At 39.0% G+C, this 25,164-nt stretch overlaps 1 long non-coding RNA gene across 1 annotated transcript in view; it reads right to left on the bottom strand.

Moving 5' to 3' along the window:
• Window positions 1-338: 338 nt before the first annotated feature.
• LOC127529565 (uncharacterized) overlaps window positions 339-25,164 on the bottom strand; it is a 475,934-nt gene continuing 451,108 nt past the window's right edge. Inside the window, exon 2 of the long non-coding RNA XR_007936190.1 lies at window positions 339-515. This is a non-coding gene — a long non-coding RNA (uncharacterized LOC127529565). The remainder of the gene's footprint in view (window positions 516-25,164) is intronic.

Raw genomic sequence — 25,164 nt, 5'->3', positions numbered from 1 at the left:
TTCTCTGCCACTCCTGACTTCCTCATACAATACCACAACTCCTCTTGAGGCACCCTGTCATATGCTTTCTCCAGGTTCACAAAGACGCAATGAAATTCAGTGTCTAAAAGCCAAATTAAATCCACCATGATTGAATGTTATATAATAGAAAAATGTGAAATATTTCAAGGGGTGAATACTTTTATAGGCATTGTACTATCCCAGTACCTTGTTTTGAAATAAAAGGATAATGTAAATGATGAGCAACTGAAAGTTTTAGTTACTACTTACAACTGTGGGCTCAGTCCCGACAGTTTTGCAAACACAATTTTCTGTTTAATATACAGTAAACAACAACAACAACATTTATTTATATAGCACATTTTCATACAAAAAGTAGCTCAAAGTGCTTTACATAATGAAGAAAAGAAAAATAAAAGACAAAATAAGAAATTAAAATAAGACAACGTTAGTTAACATAGAATAAGAGTAAGGTCCAATGGCCAGGGGGGACAGCAAAAAAAAAAAAAAAAAAACTCCAGACGGCTGGAGAAAAAAATAAAATCTGTAGTGGTTCCAGGCCACGAGACCTCCCAGTCCCCTCTGGGCATTCTACCTAACATAAATGAAATAGTCCTCTTTGTAGTTAGGGTTCTCACGGAGTCACTTGATGCTGATGGTCATACAGACTTCTGGCTTTTAATCCATCCATCATTGTTGGAACATCATTGTTGGAACTAATAAATTAGTTGGTTATGTAATTTGACTTTTAGAAAATGTTTTATTTGCATTAAAACATGCAATTAATGTGTCAGCTGCCAGTTTTAAACATTTACAGGTGCCACAATACTTTTATAATAGTAGATAATTGATTTCAAATAAGAGAATTAAAACTTATTATCTCATCAAAACTAGTCATTGTGAGATATTTCATATTGAATTACGATCTGGCTGGCAGAGGACGATTTAGTATATTGTACTTTGTCTGTAGTAAACACACTCTTTAAACATAAACATTTATAAAGCAGATATACAAAAAAATATGTTCATAATGGCTCATGCAGATTCCCTTGCAATACTTCCAAAACATCTTGAATTCAAATCAGTCAGTCAGTCATTTCCCAACCCACTATATCCTAACACGGGGTCATGGGGGTCTGCTGGTGCCAGTCCCAGCCAGCACAGGCCGCAAGGCAGGGCGTCAGCCCACCGCATGGCATGAATTAAAATCATATGAACCAAAATGATCCTTCAATGTTCAGAACAACCGATCTGTGGCTTAGTGGTAAACTGTTTAGTTCTGTCATGCAATTCTGGACTAAAATACATGCAAATATGTTTGTATGCTATGGATTTGAGTACTACCATATTGCTGACTGACTTAAATCTGTTAAATTTAACTAAATACAAAAAGATGGGAAACAACCTTTATTCAATGTTTACTGCTGCTACCTCGGCATCTTCAGCAACTCAGGTTAGTCATTGTGTTTGCAGAGTTTTGATATTCCCCAGTGTTCATGTGGATTTTCTCTGGTTACTACACTTTCAACAAGGACTCAAAGATTTAAATATTAAATTAAGTATTTCTTTGAATGAGCCTAAATCACAATGCTGTCAGAAATAAATCATACCTCCCTGTTACACTTAGCAGGAATGCAAGATCATTTTGGATAAAATAAATAAATACAAAAATAAATATATTGTAAAATGTGACATGTGACATGATATGCGAATATATTAACGAAATGCTTCATGAAATATGTTTTTTGTTGCTTATTTCGTTATGTATTTAACTACTAGATGTGTTCGTCTTCTAAGGCCGACTGCAGTCTAAGTAATCAATGTAGTCCTCAGCGTTAAAATATACAGTGCACCATGTAATGTGTATATCTCTGTTATATGCCATTTGGTGTGGGATTCATAAAAGCAGTGTTATTGTTTGTGATGCACCATCTGTTGGAATTACAGAGACAAAGCAACTGGATAGACATACAGACACCAATCTTTACTTAAGGTGGATTACTTCTTTTTTTTATTTCAGTAATTCCACCTGCAATATGAGATTTTCACTTGTCAAAGTTAAAAGGATGGGGTCTAGCAAGTACTCTTTTTTGATTGTTGAAACATTAGTGAACCAGACACTTAAAGTTGTAACAGTGTGCATATGGAGTGGATATGAGAGCAAGAAAAAGTTATGACCTGGAGTCAGGACCATAGCTCAAATGGCATGAGACCTACAAATAAGTTCCCGGGCAGGCCCAGATCTCCACTGGTCCAAACAAGCCTCACCTCAAGCCAGCCAGTGCACACAATACTGCCTACGGCTGTGTGCTACCCAGGCCCAGAAATGGGGAAATAAAGTTCAAAATGCTTTTAACACATCTATAACATCTATAAAAAAGACTTTGGCTTGAGGAGACAAACAAATCAAAAAATCTTTACATATGAAGATATATTTCAAAAAGGGAAATGTAATAAGAAAAACTCCAAAGTCTGAAAATAGGCCTTTGCCTAAAAAGAAAACTAGTCCCAATACTCAGTCTGAAAACAGAATCCAGAAATTAGAGCAGAGTTAATGAAAACCCAGAAAATCCTGAAGAAAAACAATACTCACAAAGAACTCCTTCACAAATAAAATACACAAATGAAGCAAAACAAGTTTCAACCCTCACCCAGGAGAAAAAGAAGAGAAATGAGCAAAAAAACTAACATAAGATAGTCAATCACAGAACCAGCATGCTTATTCTACGTTAATATTAATGAATTCTTGCCATTTTTTTAAATACATTTAGGACATATCCTGGAAGAGAAAATGTGATGTTTTTTCTAATTTTGGATTATTAAGACCATCTTTTATCCAATGAGTTACAGAAGGTGGGTTGGGATTCTTTCAGTTGAGTGGGATAAGTCTGTGTGCCAGTAGTGTGACTCTTACATCGACTTCTTGTTATCCACTTTAATGCCACCCAGGAATAGAACAAATAATGGATGAGGAGTTTCTGGGACAGCAAGACTATCTGTGATTTTTGTCTAAAATTATGTTAATTTAGTGCCTTCCAAAAATATATGGCCTAGTAATGCTGGATCCAGTGCACCACTCCTATTTAAGCCAGAGAAAGAGAGAGCTCATAATGCACCACTCCTGAGCTGCCCTCTTCTCTGTCTTGAATAGGAGTGATGATGTCAAGGTGGCCCCGCCTCCTGGGGAACCACCCCCACAAAATATAAGGGACATAGAAGAACACTGCATATAACATAGAAACACAATAGTTGTAATTAAATAATTGAAGAAAATATCAGCAAAATATATTATTTTATATACAAGACAACAAGAAGCAGAAATAATGGAATATGACAACTTAATAATTAACAATGATGAAAATAAAATTAAAACACCAAACATAAAACTAAGACAGGGCATTAACCCTAGATAAACCACAACACGCACAACTGGCTACTTTAATTTAAGAAGTGGTGAATTAATCATCTGAAGTGTCTGCTGCAAACATTGCACTTAATGGCCAAAAATGTACATCTCTTTTACCGATGATTCTCCAATTGAAACACACGACTCAGCAGAGCTCACCCTCTCATCTTTGACAGGTAAAAGTGTGGTGTCACTAATATAAATAAGAGAAGAAATAAGAAAAAGAAATAAGAAACAAAAACATATTTTATGACAATTTTAACTATTTGAGCTCACATATTTTATTTATTTATTCCCACATTTCATAATATATTTATGTATTTGTGTATTTATTTAATTTTGTCTAAAATATTCCTCTATATACAGTGCTGGAAATTTAATGTGTTAAATGTGTTAATGTTCATTTTTTGAATGAATCAACTTGAAGTTTTGTTCATTGATCACTACATAGAACATATGTGGAATTGAACCCAAATTTAGTAGCAGAAATTTTCTAGTTAAGCTAAAGTGGAGCTTCCAGTGTTCCTCTTGAATGTGACTATTACAGTGCATTAATTTACTCCACAGCTATTTCTTTTTACTCTAAAATCCTTAGTTTGGCCTATAAAATGCTTTCATTTTTGTAATATTTTTTAATAGTGCGCCTGCTGTTAGACTGAAAAAAAATCAGAGCCAGCACTACTTTTAGGTAGCTTGATAACAGAAGATAAAGATAAATTCAATGAAAAGAAAAAGCGTGTTTTCAACAAAAGCAGACACAATAGAGCTTTCTATAACTGCATCACAAATACACCTGCACTGGGAAGGCTGCTGTTTTTACTGTATCTGTCTTAAAGGAGGAACATTTTTTTTCAGACATGCAATGTTTGCATTTTGTTTCTAATAAGTTAATATCTTTTGGAAAATACAGTAATTATACTAATTAAATATACATCTCCTTTGAGCAACTTACTGTATCTTCATAACATGTCTACATTTTTAAGTAATTATAAAAACCAATTTGAGTACAAAAAAAACTTAAAAGTTGCAGTACCAGTCTTAAGGCTACTGGGAATTTGACTACAGTAGGCTAACTTGAGCCTGCAATCTGGCAGAATTAATCAAAAATGATTTGGTACCCCATCAGAGAGACCAAGTAAAGGAACAACTTGCCTCAGACAGACTTTATAGAAATGACAATCACAAAACAAAAGGCACGTGACTGTTGGCCATTGTGTATCAACCAAGACCTCAGAGAAGCCCAAGCATGAAAAGGGCGAGTAGCACTGCATTGGGCTACACTTCATCATTTACCATGTTTCATTACAAATTTGCTGTTTTGAACTTGTGTATCTATAATATTTTATTATGGTCACTCTGTCTGAAAAAAAAAGCTATAATAAATGTGGTCCACAGACAAGCAACTAGGTGCACTCCAGGAATAAAAGGTCCCTCATAACCTGACCAATTAATGAAAATGGCAGAATACTGAACAAAGTGGACATCACCAGCAACTAAACCAGAACAATATGTGTCCATCTACATATAATCAGATACTTTAGAGCACCATCAGAAAGTCATTCAAAATGTTAGGAACTTTATAAAAAAGGCAAAATAATGTTATTATTATTGCTTCTGTTATTATTTAAGACAGAAGTAAGCAAGCACCACTTTACACTTACACATCCAATTGTGTTTAATCCAATAGAGAGACAGTGTGACACACAAGTGTGTAGCAAAGTGTAATCTGTCACTTGTAGTTTTGTTTTGTTTTAGTTATGAACTTCCCCAAAATCCATTTTCTTGTAAATATTTAGTAGTATACCAATCATACAGTATGTTATATGTGATGGACGGCTGGCAACTTATCCCAGCCGACACATCCAGGCCAATAGACGGCATCTTACCTACAGCATAGAAGTGCCCAGGATTCCCGCAGGGCACCATGGGAGATAGAATTCGGTTTCACAGCCCTGTTGGGGACCCTTGGGGCCACCGTGGAACGCTGCAAGAAGACAAGGGGATTTTAATTTCTCGTATAGCCCAGAAGTACTCCCAAGTCACGGGGACGGAAGAACTGAAGTACTTCCGGGCTGAAGAAAAATATAACTCTTGATTTGACCCGGAAGTGTTATGGAATCACATGGACTGAAGGACAGAAGCACTTCTGGGTCAAGGACTATTTAAAGGACTGTGGGAAGCCCAGCAGACAGAGCTGGAGTTGGGAGGAAGTGTGACAGAGCTGCTGGGTGGACTGGAAGATTTGATTATTGTTGATTTATTGATTTTTATTGTATATTGTGGGAGTGGAGGTGCTTGTGCACATTTTTGTAATTATTAAAAATATTACTGGGACTTTTTACCTGGTGTTTTGGCGTGTTGTCTGCGGGTTTGGAGGAGTGACAGTGCCCCCTATTGTCACAGCAGCGTAGCCAGCAGGATTCTCCGGCTGTCTGTTTGGCAGAGAACCTGGTAAGAAAAAAATTTCTGTGCAAAAAACCCAAAAAACAGTGTCACGAAACACAGGAAAATCGTCAAACCAAACAACAGACAGTCATGGGGAAGAAGAAGACAAAACAGACCGGCAACCCAGTGGAAGTCAAGCGCTCAACATTGCCTGCGGTCAGGACGAGACATGGAGTGGCTACGCGTATCGAGAGAAGCTTCCGGATGATGGCGACCAAAACGAAGTATGTGCCGTGGAAGACATTGAGAATATATTTAAAGTAATGCATTTTGTCCCGTGCTCATACCTCATAGAAGATCATCCAGAGGTTCTGCGGGAGGCAGGATGTAATCCAGAAGACGGTAGTGTGCTCACACTCAATTATACGAGCGAGGAGGACTTCCGCATGCAGTGTGCCAGCAAGGGACATGTGACCTAGCCCAAGGACTTCTGGGATGGAGAAGGTCCACGTCCTGCTGCGTTCTACTTCACCCAAGAAATGACAGACTTAGACTTTACGAAGGGGAAGGGGGAGGCGAGCGAGGCATTGCTCACCCCATGTAAAGGTAAGGAGGTCCGGGAAATGACTGATCGGTCCACTGATAAATTAAAACAGGCAGATCGCAATAAGCCGAAGACGGCACCACGGTCCTCTACAGAGAACTCCAAATCCCAGCCGCCATTGCGAAGTCCAACAGAGCACGTGCCAAGAGCGGGCGTGCTCATTGGGTCACGGCCTGGAGGTAGGGCTGATGATGGCTCAAGCCTACCTCTGGCCGATTCAATTAATAATATGGACGTGCGGGAGCTGGAAAAATTACTCCAGCCCTGCATAGTTTTTTGCAGATCACGATGACAATTAAGAAGATCGTGGAGGAGCTGGGAGCAGCGGCTGAAGCGCCTTTTAAAAGGCTAGATGAATACCTGTGGCGAATTGGTCGGGAGCCTCCCGTAATGGTTAATTCGGCGGTATAGGTAAGTGTTACCGGTACCATACATGATAGAGGGACGCAGAGTAAAACGGGCCTGTGATTAATTAGTAACGGGTGCCAAGTAACCTCGAGCCCTACAAAAGAGTCTGGTATGATGACCGAGTGTCCGGGGGAAGGATCGCACGACCCGGAGCAGTGGGGTATGGTCTTTAAGACATCGGAGCCGGTCATTCATAAATCTACAGGGGTTCAAACAGCTAATGGTCACATAGAGAGACTCAGATTGTAAGAAAGCCCCAGATTAAAAAGGAGATCCCGGAAGAGAAACAGGGATCTCTTGATAATATAGAGCGTGGAGCTGTGAGCTCATATGCGGTAGATGATCCCTCCTTAGCGGATAAATGGGCAGAGAAAGGGTTTCCAAGCTGTTTTCAGTCTAGCAGGGGGAAACAAACAGGAGGAAGGCGGCTGTGTTATGAATGCCGCCGGCCAGGCCATATGTGGCGAAATTGTCCAAGGAGAACCGGGGAGAAAGCAAAGTATTTATACAGTGTCTCTCCACAGTTCTCCTGTGATTATTTTACAGGGCATAGCCAAGGACTGGCCACAGCCAGTGGCTCCTCCAATTTGGAAGATTGTGCCACAATTAACCAGTTTGTCAATTTTTTCCACAGTTGTAAAGACAAGCCCTTCCAGCCCCTAAGATGTCTCAATAAGTTGTCAATAATAGACCTGAAATCAGTACATCAATGAGACTGGCACAGGAGCACAGATTTCTTTTTCTTTAATTTTTTTGCCAACACGTAATTAAACAGGAGCACCAAAATAATTCCTCAGTCCTTCTCACCATGTCTCTTTCTGGTCTGTTCCTAATTTGTAAGCACAAATATTTGTTTAACACTAGATCCAATACAGTTTTATTCAGTACTATAACTGCCAAGGCTACATCAAGTGGTGTCTAAATCCTTCTGTTCTCGCTAAAGCCCCATTGGCTCTGCATGCTGATAGCACATCCCTACTACCCTACCCCCAAAAACCAGAATTGGTCTAAAACAGCTTGAGTGAATGTTAAAAAAGATCAGTGTTTCTTTTTTTTTTTGCACACAACTTCTTGTATGCATGTTTTCACTTTAAATGTTTGCATATGTTTTCAGTTAAAAAAAAAAAACCTTCCATGACTCTGCATCTGTATTTGTTATATTTATTAGTAAAAATCAAAATAACATATTTTAATCATCTAAGCAAATAAAAACATGTTTTTGTAGAAATACAGAAACTAAAAAAGTGACAACCATACTCACATATTTCTGTGGATATGTAAACATTTTTTAAAAGAGCACGCACCATGTAAAATTATTATGTAACAGTTTGCATCAGCAGTCAGCATAGACTATTGACATCCTTCATGAGGCTCCCCTGCATACAAAATGGTGGCACTTCATTCACTTTTGTTTCATTGTTTGTGCATTCTCTAACCTGGAACTGCTCTGCCCTTTATTGGTATCTTCCTCCTTGACCATCTTTTAGGTTGTCTTTCAGGGTAGAGTAGCAGTCCTTGTCACATTTTGTTGCCAGGGAAAGTGATGTGAAAATATTGTCAGAAGTTACATTTCTCCCTTCTCAGCATCAATTTAGCACAAGCAGAGGAGAACACATGAGATGGCACATTGTGGACGGAGCAAGTGACTGTGATATTATATGTGTTTTGTTCCTATATTTTGAGTTAGATCGTGTTTTTTGGATCCATTATTAATTTTTGTAATTAGTTTTTATGTTGTCTTGTTTTGCTGAAGTTTATTTTTACTAACATCTTGGTTTTTTTTTTTCTTACAAGACACAGTAATGTCACATGACAACATCTGTTTCAGGGAAGTGATGCTATAAAGATGGTGCTAGTCACAACACTCACTATCCCTTGGTAGTTACACTTTTTTTATTTGTGTCAATTCTAAGTGACAGGATCTAACACTAATTTTTTTTGCTCTTTGACTTTGATTTTTGGATTTGTTTCCACGATCTTATAGTTTTCTTTGTTATAATCTTTTACTCAACCATGACTTTTGTTTCATGTTCTTCATCTCCTGATCATTGCTTTGCTTGCTATAATTGCAAGAAACTGTGTGTCTTGTAACAGCCATGAGTGAAGAGTAGTTGTTTTTTGATTTAAAAAATCTTCCTGATGGTTCAAAACAAAAATTGTCGACACTTGTAAATTTAGTGTGGGCAAATTTAAATATCACAGAAGTACAACAATTAAACCTAAGGTATTAACTACTAATCTTCTTCTTCTTCTTCTTCTTCTTTCAGCTGCTCCCGTTAGGGGTTGCCACAACGGATCATCTTCTTCCATGTCTTTCTGTCCTCTGCATCTTGTTCTGTTACACCCATCACCTGCATGTCCTCTCTCACCACATCCATAAACCTTCGCTTAGGCCTTCTTCTTTTCCTTATCCTTGGCAGCTTTATCCTTAGTATCCTTCTCCCAATATACCCAGCATCTCTCCTCTGCAAATGTCCAAACCAATGCAATCTCGCCTCTCTGACTTCGTCTCCCAACTGTCCAACTTGAGCTGACCCACTAATGTACTCATTTCTAATCCTGTCCATCCTTGTAACACCCAATGCAAATCTTAGCATCTTTAACTCTGCCATCTCTAGCTCTGTCTCCTGCTTTCTGATCAGTGCCACCGTCTCCAACCCATATAACATAGCTGGTCTCACTACCGTCCTATAGGCCTTCCCTTTCACTCTTGCTGATACTTGTCTGTCACAAATTACTCCTGACACTCTTCTCCACCCATTCCACCCTGCTTGCACTCTCTTTTTCACCTCTCTTCCACAATCCCCATTACTCTGTACTGATGATCCCAAGTATTTAAACTCATCCACCTTTGCCAACTCTACTCCCTGCATCCTCACCATTCCACTGACCTCCCTCTCATTTACACACATGTATTCTGTCTTGTTCCTGCTGACCTTCATTCCTCTTCTCTTTAGAGCATATCTCCACCTCTCCAGGGTCTCCTCAACCTGCTCCCTACTATCGCTACAGATCACAATGTCATCAGCAAATATCATAGTTCACGGGGACTCCTGTCTAATCTCATCTGTCAACCTGTCCATCACCATTGCAAATAAGAAAGGGCTCAGAGCCGATCCCTGATGTAATCCCACCTTGAATGCATCTGTCACTCCTACCACAGACCTCACCACTGTCACACTTCCCTCGTACATATCCTGTACCACTCTTACGTACTTCTCTGCCACTCCCGACTTCCTCATACAATACCACAACTCCTCTCGAGGCACCCTGTCATATGCTTTCTCTGGGTCCACCTAGCCTTCTTACACTACAGGGTGTGAATCAAGTCAACTTCAGATTTTACATATTACCATGTTGAAAGGTGGGCAAAGAAATCTAAAAACATTTTGCCATAAAGTCCTGTAAGCTCTGAGGTCAGGCCTATATGGATTAGACTTGTTTTTCTAGCACTTCCCACAGATGCTCAATCAGATTGAGACTTGGAGAATCTGAAGGCCAAGTCAACATCTTGAACTCTATTATGTTTCTCAAACCATTCTCTCCTGCTGAGAGAGGCCATTCTCAACATGGATTTCTGGTGACATGAAGTGGTGTACTTGGTCTGCAACAATTATTAGGTAAATGATATGTGTCAAAATAACATCCACTTGAGTGCCATGTTTTCCCAGCAGAGCATCACACTGCCTCTGTCAGCTTGCCTTCTTCACATAGCTGGGAAAGAGATGGCAGCAGGGTGCACTAAGCAATGCACACGCATTTGGACATCCATTCTCTTGCTCCATGGTCATGTTCTGACACTCATGTGCCCATTGTAGGCTCCTTTGGTGGTGGACAGGTGTCAGAAGTTGTGACTCACTGTGTGTTCTGACGCCTTATGCCCAGCAATACATTTTTCAGTTATTCATGCTACAGTAGCTTTTCTGTGGGATTGGACCTGATGGGCTAGCCTTCGCTCCTCACGTGCATCAAAGAACCTTGGGTACCCATGACCCTGTCACTGGTCCACTAGTTGTCCTTCCTTGGACCTCTTTTGGTAGGTACTAAACACTGCATACCGAGAACACCCAACAAGACCTCTGGTCTTTGGGAGATGCTCTGACATCACAATTTGGCCCTTGTCAGAGCTGTATAGATCTTTATGCCTGCCCATTTTTCCTGCTTCCAACACATCACCTTCAACAACTGTCTGTTCACTTGCTCCATAATATATCCTTCCCCTTCCCAATGTAATGAGAAAATAAGTGTTATTCACTTCACCAGTAAGTGGATTGAATGTTGCTGACCGGTGGATATACTGAGATTTTTCAGGTAAGGAAGACAGGAATTTTAAGGTGTTGCATGTTGATTAGCACAATAAAGTAACTTCACTGTACTCTGTACACATGTTAATAATGATCCTATGGAGCTATGTTAAGTAAATCATTCAAAATTAAAAATAAACACCTGTAACCCACAGTTCTCCTAGTGTTAAATGAGTAATTATATGACATCCTGTCCAGCCTTGCAAACCGCAGGTGAAAGACTCTGCCACCCTACAATATTGAGCTGGAATGAATGGGATCCTTCAATGGAAGGAGAAATGAATAGACAGCTATAGAGAGATTCATTCAGCTTGGCTAAGAAGAAATAGACATCACACCAGGTGGCACAGGAGTTGCAGAAAACCAAACTCAAATAAATGGCACTGTGTAAAGCCTGAGGGTTGATTGTGCATTAGGATAAACACAGTCAAAGTCCAGCTGTCCCAGGCTAATTGTCTGAGCAACCACAATGCTGCATGGCACATGCGGGGGTCTATAACTCTGTAGTATTATATGATGGCCTAGATCTGCGTCTGTCAGTGTTTATACTTAAACTCCCCAATGTTTCTTTATCAGAAGTAGCTGCTGCATCATTAAAATTGTTGCAGTCAGTATTTGAGCAGGTACTGTCCTATTCTTTAAATAATGACTAAATGGGACATCTTAGATTTGTACTGACAGGCCTCCTCTTATTTCAGCTGTTCCGTGTTATCAGTTTTTCAGGTTATTTAAGGTTGATGGCTTGTGGTGTGGTAGCTAAGCCAACAAGTTTTAGGCGACAAAATTTCCACCTCAGATTCAATATGTGATTTTAAACTAGACATTCAATCTATCAGAACTCCACTTTAAAAAAATCTGTACTATACCCTGATCTTATAAGTAAACTTGGATAAAATTGTCAGCCCAGTATATGATGATAATAAAAACAATTTATCAGACTGATGGAAAGGTACTTTTATTCATCTTTATCTAACTGATGAGTCTTCTGAAGGTCACTGGTCTGGAATATAGTAAAATGTACACCTCATGGGTCAAGACTTTTTTTTAAATGTGAAGTCGAAGAAAGCTTTAGAGAAAGCCATTAAGTAAGTCTGTGATTGATTCATTCCACCATTCACATTTATTCTCACAGGTTGCTGGGTTCTTTATAAGCAAATGAGCTGAGGGCTGTCCTTTTCTTTAGCTGAGTGACAGCAAATATAGATTAAATGCTACCATGAATCAGTTTGCAGAGCTGAACTAATACCTTTTAGCAGTGCAGGAGAGAAGACTGCAAAAAAAAAAAATCTCTCTAACAAAAAGAACAGAAACATGGAGAGCAAGACGTGTGAACTCTACAGAAATACATAAAGATAAATTTTCCTCTGAGACGTTTAATGCAAGAGGTGACGAGGTATAGAAAAGCTCAGGCCCCCGCTGTGTTTTCATCAAATTATGTAACTGATATTGTGAGGTTTTGCAAGAAACTATCTGCTACTGGAATGACTTCCTCATTACTGCAGAAAGAAATTGGGGTAATATGCATAGCTTTAAAGATGTGATAACACATATGAAATAACTACAGTAAAGTGTATCATGTGGTTAAAAATACATTAGTGTGTCTTTTACAAGAGAGGTGATCTCCCTGATCTGATTCAAAAATACATTTTCAAAGAAACAAAATGAGGAGAGGTAAGCTAAATGCTTTGCATTGTTTTATCACCTTCTCAATAGGTGATTTTTTCTCAGTGGCTTTGTGGCAGTGCCCACTGTAAAAACAATGCTGCGCTTGTCTTCTTAGCTCAACAGAAGGTAATACCTCAGAGCTTTTTATGCCATCATAGATGAGTAAGGTCTGCCCATTTCCTCATCTTGTGACTCTGACTTGTAGACCCTAGATAATGTGAGCCAAGGGGCCAAGCCGTCACAATTAACAGAATGGGTGCTGTTTCACCAGAACAATATGGAGGATGACAGATACATCACTAAGGATGTGGATTTGTCTCTTGGTAGTTAGATTTTCCTTCCCGATCTCAAAAATGTACAGGTTAGGTTAATTAGAAAGTCTATGATATCCCAGGCATGAGTGATTGTGGGGTGGGCATGCACTAGATTGTGCTCTGTGATGAACAGATACCCCATCCAATATTGATTTCTACCTTGTGATAGATGCTGCCAACATGTGCTCTTGACCCCATCAACCTGAATTGGATGAAACAGGTATAGATACCAAATGCATGGCAAAATCACTCTTTTACCAGCCATTAGTTAAAGAAAATGGCTTTAGTGAAGTAAGAATGTGCATATATGTGATGCCGGGGGAGTACAAAATACGTTGCATACGAAAAGGTCTGATGCACCCCACCAATGATGCCAGAAGGAGAAGGAAGCACAAAAAAGAAAACGGAAGAGGAGTGGCAAGAAAAAAAAGAAGGACGAGTCGGCATATCGTGAGGGGCAGACATGTGTGTTGAGTACTGACTTTGATAAGACATTGAGAGGTGAAATAAAAAGCAGAACATGAAGAAACAGTGCAGAGGAACGCTTCAATATAGAACGAGTGGCTGTCTGAAGCTGGATGAGATGTGTGCCGTAAAGGCGAGTTGAAGACTCGTGAACAGATGCCGAAGAAAAGACAGACGCTAGTGGTTCCAGTGAATCATTTCAGTATAAGATGCCAAGTTGTACATAGCAGACTGAGACAGAATAAGAAATATATAAGAAAAGAAGAAGTCGTTGGGGAAGTACGAATGGATGGAGATTAGAGGGTGATAGAGGAACAGAGTTTGGGTTGCCACCTACCAGAATTGTGATAACGCGGAACACAGAGCTTTTAGGAGGACTTCATACAGTGAACACTCCAGATGTAAGTCGTCCCAGTACATGGGTGCCGTGGAAAACGCTGACTACAGATTGGTGAAACGTGACGGTGAGGTCGGAACAGACACAGCAGAGCGAGGATTTAAGACTAACGGGAGGCCCTGTGAGTAGGATAAAAACGAGGAACCCTGCTACCATGATGACACCCAACTGCTGAAATAGAAACTGTGGTATCAATCTCTTATTTGTTTTGTATCCTATATGTTTAGCCATATTAAAGGATATATTTAGGTACTGAGTTAAGATAGGTGCTATACGTAATTTCTAAGGAATGTTCAGAAATAATAAGTCATAATTTAGTTTTCTAACAAAAAGTGTGAAAGGAGTCAGGAAAGTTCAGAAAAACAAATTGCTTTAATTGTTTATGGTCTTAATTATCAAAGTAAACATTTTTTTTTTTTACTTAAAGGAACACTAATATGTGAATGTGTTAAGTAAATGTTTAATTTTTCAGAATTGTAAAAGTGGGTCATTTGAACTGCCAGAAAATTGAATATTACACTTATAAGCGTGCAGAAACTGGGGGAGCATTGCTCAGGGGAAAGGCTACTTTATAGTTCAAGAGAGGTGGCCACAGCCAAACAATTGGCGAGTGGCAGTAGGGCATTACATATACTTATGCTGTTATGAGATGTTATTAGGTGAACGAGAACGTGTTCTACAGGCCAGGACACTGCAGCTGAAGCATGTTATACAAGAAGTTAGGGTCTTGAAATCGCATCTGGCTTCCAATATCTTACAGACAGACCTCAGTATGTGTATCTTGGGAACTGCAGGTCTGACATTGTGGTCAGCAGCACAGGAGCACCGCAGGGGACTGTACTTTCTCCGGTCCTGTTCAGCCTATATACATCGGACTTCCAATACAACTCGGAGTCCTGCCACGTGCAAAAGTTCGCTGACAACACTGCATCAGGAGTGGGCAGGAGGAGGAGTATAGGGACCTAATCAAGGACTTTGTTAAATGGTGCGACTCAAACCACCTACAACTGAACACCAGCAAAACCAAGGAGCTGGTGGTGGATTTAAGGAGGATCAGGCGCCTCATGGACCCCGTGATCATCAGAGGTGACTGTGTGCAGAGGGTGCAGACCTATAAATACCTGGGAGTGCAGCTGGATGATAAATTGGACTGGACTGCCAATACTGATTCTCTGTGTAAGAGAGGACAGAGCCGACTATACTTTCTTAGAAGGCTGGCGTCTTTCAACATCTGCAATAAGATGCTTCAGATGTTGTATCAGACGGTTGTGGCAAGCACCCTCTTCTACGCAGTGGTGTGCTGGGGAGGCAGCATAAAGAAGAGGGATGCCTCACGCCTGGACAAACTGGTGAGGAAGGCAGGCTCTATTGTAGGCACGGAGCTGGACAGTTTGACATCTGTGGCAGAGCGACGGGCGCTCAGCAGGCTCCTATCAATTATGGAGAATCTACTGCATCCACTAAAGAGTGTCATCTCCAGACAGAAGAATAGCTTCAGCGACAGACTGCTGTCACTGTCCTTCTCCACTGACAGACTGAGGAGATCGTTCCTCTCCCACACTATGCGACTCTTCAATTCCACTCGGGGAGAGGGGGACGTTAACATTATACAAAGTTATTGTCTATTATACCTGCATTTTTATCACTCTTTAATTTAATATTGTTTTTTATCAATATGCTGCTGCTGGAGTATGTGAATTTCCCCTTGGGATTAATAAAGTATCTATCTATCTATCTATAATAAAAAAAGAAAAGAACCAGCAAATGGTGCATCTGAGTGGCCCAGGAGAAAGCAGCAGGCTTTCCACTCCTGTACATTAAGAGCTGAGAAAGAAAGGAGGACGATGACGAGAAGACTCAATGAAAGGAGTGGGAGAAGAGCAATTTAGTGAATTCAGCAGATAAAAAAGGGAGTCAAAATAAATTGAAACAGAAATGTTAAAGTAATCATACTGGACTTATGATGTGATGTATTAGTATTACAAAGGCTGAGAGGCAATTTTGCATCCTAGGAAAAGTAAACCAAATAAGGTCTTGGGGCAGTCAGGTGAACAACTTAATTTTAGTGGGAAGGTACTTAATCGTGAAACTGTAAAAAGGCATTTCTATAAGTACTGCCTACAGAAGGGGTTTATGATATAAGATGTTATAGCGCAGTATCTCCAAACTACCAGTACCAGTCCATCGTAAAACATGCTGGTCTGCAATAAGCATTGAATTCCCAGGTCATGTTTTAAAGCCAATGTGAACTCTTTGAAGATAGTATTTTAAATAAAACATTATGTTGTGTTGCTTGAAACTCCAAGGAGGACACCCCCCCCAACCCCCCCCCAACCCTCCCCCCCACCCCCTCCCCCCACCTCTCCAACTGAATTGTAGCACATCTGGACACTTCAAAATCCAAAAGAGAGACCCCTGCACCAGCCTCCAGTCTAATGTTAAATTTTGACACTTGAAACTTGGAGGACCCGCTCTCCAATCTAATGTTAGTAAATCTGGATAGTACAATCTCTGTTCTATTATGAAATCGGACTTGAAAAGAGTACCGGCAATTATGTATTTTTAGTTCCGTTACTGGTTAGACAAATTATTCCACAGAGTAAAGAGGATTTTTTTTTCATTTTTTCAGTCTTCTTGCCATCCACAAATCAAAAAAGTTGAAAACTGCTGTAATAGGGGAAGTTTGAGGTTTTCCATTAAAAGAAGATATAAAAAGTCTTCCTGTCTTCATGCTGTTTTTATTAGTTTTGCTTGCATTTTTAATTCATAACTGGAATGTGATATGTTCAGTATTGGAATTCAGTAGTCGTGTATCAACAATTGAACCTTTTGTAGTGAAAGCATTCACTAGTGACTGTATATTTGTTCTGATTTTCATTAATTTTCTAACCTACTTATGATTTTCAATATTGTGATATCCACCACAAAGGGCATGGTTCGGAAAATCGGGAAGCACGACATTGTCTGTGCAATGATATACAAGCCAGAGTCATGCAAGGATCAGTGATACATTCTGAATCAGCTCAAGGTCCTTATTTAGGATTTTTTCTAATTGATCTTCATAAAATGACCTTGGGAGTCAATTTCTATGGACTTTATCTCTAATATTTCAGCTTCTCAACAATACAGAACAATTATGATGGCAGTTGATCAATTTTCCAAGTCTGCTAAATTTATTCAGTTAATAAAAGCTTCCTATAGCTAAAGTATCAGTTGATACTTACATAAGCATACTTTTTCATGTTCATAGCTTTCCTCAGTCAAATATTTCAGATAGGGGATCTTGGTTTGTTTCACGTTTAAGCAGTTCTTTTGTGACTAGATAGTGTGGAAATGTAACCTGACCTCAGACCACCATCCTGAGGCCAATTAGCAGATTGTAGGAGTCATTCGGCACAAGGAGAAGTTTTTACCCTGCACTGTTTGGTGCAATTGTGAGGTCCTGGTTCTGGGCAGTGTTCTTGGGCTCCTTTGTGTGATAGTAACACTACTTGTTTGTCATGTTATCAGTTAATTTAGGGCTGGTTTATACTTCATGCTCAGAACGCTTATGCAACAGGCATCATGGCTGCCACATGTTCCCATCATTCTTTTCGATGCGTCTTCTGACCATGTCATCAGAAATTAAAGTAACGCATACATGAGTTGTAGTACCAGTAAAAACATGGGTGGTGTGTGTGTTCAAGTTTTGGTATGTGACATCGCCATTGTTGTTTGCAAATCTGCGTGTTACAAATCTGTGTGCGTCGAACTTTGACGAATGTTTCGATGCGTTGAAGCAATTCACCAAAATTAAATGCTGATATGCAAATGTATTAATGGTGCTTTTCTTCATCCTTTTTTTGCATAGAAAATACAAGCATCACATATTACCCATCGTAATGACACGATACGTTTAAAAGTTTCACATACTGTCTTCTGTGTCGCTGTTGCCATCTTTTTTTTTTTACACCTTCGCAAGAACATCAGAATGCAAAGAATTTTTATCTTTACATCCTTCTTCTCTCAACTCACAAAACAGCGAAACTGGATGTTGTTTTCTGACCATGATGATTTCTTACACTGCCACCTGGTGGAATCCTCCAGATTTACTTAAAATATACGCACAAGTATAGTCAGTAGACTGCTTGTGTAGCCCCAGCGCCCTCAAGCACTCACGTCACATAACGTTAAGCATATCCCCAGCCTACTTCACCAAATAACTTGGTTAAGACGGTGATTCACAGCTGATAAATTGTTAAAAAAAAAAGAACATTAGCAATAGTTAGGGGAAAGAATTCTATTTACATTAAGGACCTTTTGCTATATTTTTTGACTATACCCCTATTTGGATGGGATTAGTTTTAAATCTGGAGGTGAGGTAAAGTGATTATTATCAGTGCAACTCTGTAATTTTACTCCTGTATGAAATGTCCATGAAAAATAACCCCAGGTTAAACTAGTCCAATGCAAAATGAAATGTCAGTATTATTCTATCATTTCCAAGGAAAACTGCATTTCTTCTGGAATTTTAGAGGATTAGAAGGAGAAGTAATAGTTACGCATCTACAACGCATGTGGCTGTTTTAAGGCAGTGACATTGCTTAATTGCAGAAGGCATGCCTATTCCTGGAATTTTTCCAGACATATCTAATCCTGTGTGAATCCATGGTAAAAAAAAAAAAAAAATGTTGTGTGGTAACAGTAACTTTATAGACACATGTCTTAAAGACGTATTCCATCCCAATAGGCCTTAAGACTTTTGTTTAAGTGTTTTGGCTCAGATGATTGATTTTTGATTGTCGTTTTGTTAACAAAACCCTTGACTATTTCTGACTGTGATTTTTTTCTCTCCATTTTCCTCTCTGCATTTTCTGGGGTCTACCTTTGCTTTCAAAAAGCTCCAGTAAATTAAAAAAAAAACACATTTTGGCTTTTATTACCTTCTTTTTTATTGACTTGTGCACATAATTGGAAAAGTACAAAAACAGGACTTGAACAAACTACGTCTTTATAAAGCACCATATCACCTTTTATTACTGACCCCTACTCATTACTTGCCAATGTACTAGACTGGGTGAGTTCTATAAAAATTCACTGCTCAAGATTAATATGAATAAGAACCAATAAACTTATACTTGGTCAGGTTCTTTAACTGTCTTATAGCAGTTTGGTCATAATTACAGACTGATTTAAAGGCCTCAGATACTTTTTACTTCTTGATGGAATTTATAAAGCAAAATCTCACTGACTCATGCCTTCAGTAGCCAAAAAAAATTATTACAATAAATATTGTAACAACATATTTAACTATTTTTCAATACATTCCAATATACTGTATATTAACAAATCTCTAGAAACTGAACACAATAAACTTTTTTATCTGAAATAAAGAATTTCCAGAAATAGAACATACTTCAGAGAACAAAGACAGAATGGGGTTGACTAGTACATATATTTTTGACTACTCGCTCACAGATACATATTTTATGAGATTATGGAATGAACCCTGAACTAAATTGTTCCAGAAAAATTTGTTTTATGTACATTTATTATAAAATACTACCATCTAAATGGATATCTAGAGATTAAACATTCACTTAGAAAATGGTAGCAATGCAAGAGACAATTGTAGGCTCAAATATTATTATCAATTGCACACTTACAAGAAAGTCATGAATATCTACCACCCCTAAAGTAGACAATATTTAATAGTCTTTTTTAACCAGTGTGTCGTGCTACCAAATGTGCTGTGAGAGGCTACTCAATTGTGCCATGGAAATAATAATGTAATGCTCCTGTGTCCAGACTCAAGAGGGACACGCTCCTCAGGTGGTCAAGACTTGTTCACAGAGGATGGGACTACCTGGAGATGCCAGCAGGAAGGCGACTCTGTTTTCACTGGTTTGCAGACACAGCACTTAGAGAGCACTTCCAACACTTCACCTGGTAGCTAGACTCCATCTGATCGCGGAGCTGCTTTTTTGCCAGCTACTCCAGTCATCCTGCTCCTAAGACAGCTGAGCACATAAATGAGATTTAAAATTTCTGAGGTGAGTAGAATGGTAGTATGCCTTGGGGATTTTTGGTTACAAAAATTGTGGTGACACAGAAAGAAGGTTGGGAATAACTGATTTAATCTATGAAAACCACTTGGTATTGTAATGTATATATTGAGCAAAAAATAAAGTTGCTTTCGATATGAACAAAAACTATTACATTATGAAAATTCTGTTTTATTTTTACAAACTAAAAAGCTAGTCTTAACGTCTGTATTTTCATGATATAATTTCTAAGTAACAGATATTAACAGTATACTGAGAAAATAGAGCCGCAAAATAATGTACAGGAAAATCAAGACTGACCAGTAGTGATAAACGAACCCCACTGAATTCACTTTGCCTCAAGTTCAGAGAAAACATGAAACTTAAGGAAATGCATTGAAGTCAAAAGGAACACTAAGCAATGTCAAAGGAAAGAAGTCAAAAGGAAAAGAGAAACTTAACTTGTTTTAAGTAGATTAAAAAGGTGCAGTGGTCTTTTGTGTCCTTAACAGCTAGGGAAACCTGTACCAACTTTGCTGGAGTGATTATTGTGGCCAAAACTGTGACCTGAGCTGTGAGGCAGCAGTGCCAACTACTGGGCCACCGTGCTCCACAAGATAAAATCCATAATACTGTTAGAATTGTATCTCTTTCTGCCTCTACCAAGCTCTTATCACTACAACTAACCCACAGAGCCTGTGATGCAAGAAATCAGTGTTGTATACTCAGGGGACTGTCCTTGTCACTACCTGATCTGTGCTATGCTTAACCAAGCAGTGAAGGCACAATGTACAATGAATCTACAGAAAATAACTAAGTATATTCATAACATTCTTATAATGGACAGCTCCAGCTGGAATACCAATCTGGTGACATCTCACATATATATATTCACCTTAAATTGTTCATGCATGTGCGGAGCAGAATGGGCAGTGGTGTGCAGTGTCGAGCAGGTGGCACAGACTGGGTAGTGGCATTCCCATGAAACATGGCTACTACAGTCACACAAGCCTTGCAAAGGTTCAGGGGACACTGGGAAAAAAAGTTTGTCTAAGCTGACTGCATGGCAAATTGTTTGAGGAAAAATTTGGCCAACAAGGTTAATGGTGAACCCTGCAAATTTGCAGCAAAAACTGCTTTGCCAAATTTTGCCAATCAGCACTAATAACCAGTATATTACAGACTGGGAAGTCAGACATGTGGACCAGGTTTTCACTCATTTTAGATTCAGATGGAAAGGAGCTGTAACAAATGTGGCAAACTTTTAAGCAACTTCCTGCATGTTTGTTTAATGCTCCCCAGGCAGGGAGAAGGAAAATGTGCTCCCTGCTAACATGAAACAAGCAAAATACATGAAATGTCAGGCACTTATGTGTCCAGACATTCGTTCCTATGATTATTTTTTTTTTTGTCTAGTTAATTTTTTTTTCAAGTTGTTTAATGCTTTGTTGGCAGAGCTGCAAAATATTTCAGATTTGTTTTATTTAAAGAAAAATATTCTGTTAAATGATTTTAAATTACTTTTATTACTTGTTTATTTTAGAAATCGGGCAGAGGTTATTAGAAAATAGCGTGGTGGGCGGGAGAGGTCAGAGTATTAACAGGAACAAGCGGTCAGAGAAATCAGTGCGTCTGCAGTTTCAGTCGTGCGTAGGATGAAAGAAACACAGAGCTCCAACTCAACTCAGGAATGTTCACTTGACAAACATTACTCTTCTCTAAGTATGTGAGTTAAGACCCTACTTGCAAGAGATGTCTCATCAGCTACCTACATTACTTCTCTGGATTATCTCCTTTGGCAACTTGTCCTGCTTAAAATATATTGCAGTCAAACCTTTGTTTATTTATCAGGCATTTTTTAATTCAAAATAGTCCCTTATACTCTAATAGCTCCACTTGGCCTAACACCCAAATCAGATTTAGCGCTTAATGAACAATTTGTTATGATAACCTACACTAAACTACTACTTATGTTGCTCAACTGTAAAAGTCTTAACCCACCTGCTTTAACACCATGAAGAAAGAATGTGATGTTTACTTAACATTTTCCAGTATGTGTGCTGTCTTAGGATGTGAATCAATCCTCTAGAATATTCTTGGCTTTGAACTGGATATATATAGTGTCACACATGCACATGAGACACAGCTTCAAGGCTTGTCTACAGGTAATTACACTCCAAACCAGGGGGTGGTGCTATCACTTAATGCCTTTTCTCTCCCACCCTCTGCAGAACAGAGGATTGACGGGCAATTCACTAATCCATCTCTTCCATCTTCAAGCCTTCTGAACCCATCTCATGTTCCTAAAAACCAGCTTGACTGCCATCTTGGATTCAGCCTCAAAGACACTCACATCTGAGCAAGATGACTCCACAGCCATTGCATGTTTTTACCTTCAGCCTTATTTCTCGGTTAAACGGGATCACCTAGGTGCACTAAACCTCCATGATTTTGTTGTTTCATTATTTACAATGAAACGTTTAAGGATTTTTGTTTCTCTTTCTTTTGATGCCCTATTGCCTGCTATTGTAACTTGTAGGGATGGGTGTTAATTTTTAATTTACCCAATGCTTTACTTAACAACTCAAGTTTCTGGAGTTAAAGAATATATGCGAAAATTTGTGAAAAAAAGAAACAAAATTCAAACCTATCAAATTTGTCTTTAGAAATACAATGAAAATGCAAGCTAAGTTTATCAGAATATTGTGAGAATGCTGAACATGTTCTCTCATAAAATCAAAACGGAAAAAACAATAAATCTGAATACTCATTAAACAGAAAAACAGCCCAACAGGTTCAGCATCAGTATCAGGTCAGGTCAGGTAAGTTTGGGGAGCAAACTGCACCCACCACATGAGAAAGCAGCTCGGGATCCCGGTTGGCCACCTCCAAGGTAGAAACACGGTCCAGTCTCACCCTCCGGAATTGACCATCCTCACCAATGAGGATAATGCAAGCCAGATCACCCTCCGGGAATCGTGCCATATGGCTGTACAGTGCAGGTAATGTGCTTCATTCGGGACTCCATGAACAACTGCTTGTTCGACACAAAGACAAACCAGTGATATCCTAGGACTCTCCGAAGAAGTCCAGTCTTCGACTTAGGGTGCTGGATATCGTCCATGTCTTGCAACCATATAGCAAAACAGGACGCACCAAGACTCTAAAGACTTGGACCTGTTGTCCTTTTGCAAAGATATCGGGAGCGCCACACACCCCTTTCCAACGACCTCATGAATCCCTAAGCTCTCGCAATCCGTCTACTGACTTTATAGGAAGAGTCACTAGAGACATGAATGTAAGTACACCTCTTGACACAGTTGACACTCTCTCTGCAGACAGACACACTGCCGATGGCTTTGCCCAAGAATTCATTAAAGGCCTGGATTTTGGTTTTTACCCAGGACACTTGCAAGCCCAGTCACTCAGACTCCTCACTCAGTCTCTCGAGAGCCCCAATCAGAGCCTCCATTGACTTCACAAAGATCACAGCATCGTTGTTGGTGAAGAAATCTTAACTGAGCATCAGTATGTAGCTACAACAGTTATAACTGTAAAAGAATAAAATCTAGGGAACAAAAGAAAAATGGTGATACTTCAGGCATAAACAGAATATTTGTTTGATGACTTCTGAGCAGCATGAAGAAAAAGTTCTAAAGAGCAGGTGTCACAAAGGTGAATGAGTGTACAGATAATTTGATGTTTACGGTATTATTAATGCCCTGCATAAAATTGAAAAATAGACATGCTATATTTTAAAATATTTTCAATTCTGGTGAAATTGGTCCATTATACTGGTTGAGTATCTCTAATCCACAATTCCAAAATCGAAAATGGTCCAAAATCTGAAATATTTTGAATGCCGACATGATGCCACCTATGTTCCATCTAATTTTTTTTTTACTGCTGAGCAGATGTGAACAACATATGCATCGTTTCCAAACTTTTGAGTTGTGATGGGCAGGTTGTCCACAATGAAATGCCCCAAAGCTACAACACATTATTGAGCTCTGAGGCTTGGGGTCCCCCGTGAAGTAGCAAGCACCTTGAAGTACCATCAATAGGTCGACTAGAAGATCTCCTGTGAAGTGCTGTGACGCTGGATAGATGCTACATGGCAGTTTCAATATGATGCTCAGGGGTTTTGTTTGTGAAATGATAACAGCTGCACTATAGTTAATAGAATATCACTGCTTACAGCAAACTACAGCAGTTTTATTCGCTCTAGGTGCCCTTATTGCAATATTAGTGTAGTAAATATCTAAAATTTACCTCCCAGAAAACCAGACACTGCTGCAGATTGCTTTTTTATGTTGGAAAAACATGTTATGTCTTACATATGTACACCCACACCATACGAACACTAAATGTAGTGTCTTGTTACTCTGTTAATGGCTCAAGCACAATATGGTATGATGGAATAAAGGTTGGCTGAGATATTCCTGAACTGTCAGCCTTTTCCATGAGATAACTGAAGTCAACTTCTTTAAAAAGAACTAAAATATAACATGTGCATCATATTCGTCACTTTTGAGGTTTAATGTGTTTGACACATCAATTTATGTTATAATAATGGTTTAGTGATACAAAATATTATATACATAAGTTGTCCTTTAGCTGGTTTGGCTGCATTTCCCTACTTGAGCAGGGATATCCCCAAGATACCTTATTATGTATATGCAAATATTCAAAAATCCAAAAATATCCAAAATCTGAAATACTTCTGGGCCCAGGCATTTTAATTAAGGATGCTCAGCTTGTACATTACCAGTGACATGCTCACTGTCTGCACACTTTATTGCACAACAGATTTAATTTTAAATGGATGAATTTGCTATTTTTGCCCATCAGTTTACAATCAATAACCTATAATGACAAAGTAAAAGCATGTCTTCAGGAATTTTTTCAAATTTATTAAAAATGAAAAACAAATCTGTTATTTCCATACAGTACATATTCAGCCCCTTTGCTGCTGTTCTCCAGATTGTGGTCAGGCACATCCCGTTTGCTTTAATTATCTTTCAGATGTTTCTAGAATTGATTAGGCATCATTTTCAAAGGCACACACCTGTGTATGAAATGTTCCACAATTCAAACTGCAAGTCAGGACAAAAACAAGGCCATGAAGTCTAAAGAACTCTCTGTAGACCTCTGCAATAGTTTTTTGGAGAGGCATAGATCAGAGTAAAGGGG

Source organism: Erpetoichthys calabaricus, chromosome 11 (genome assembly GCF_900747795.2).
Source record: "Erpetoichthys calabaricus chromosome 11, fErpCal1.3, whole genome shotgun sequence".
Lineage (NCBI taxonomy): Eukaryota > Metazoa > Chordata > Cladistia > Polypteriformes > Polypteridae > Erpetoichthys > Erpetoichthys calabaricus.
This window is presented reverse-complemented; position numbering and strand designations above follow the sequence as displayed.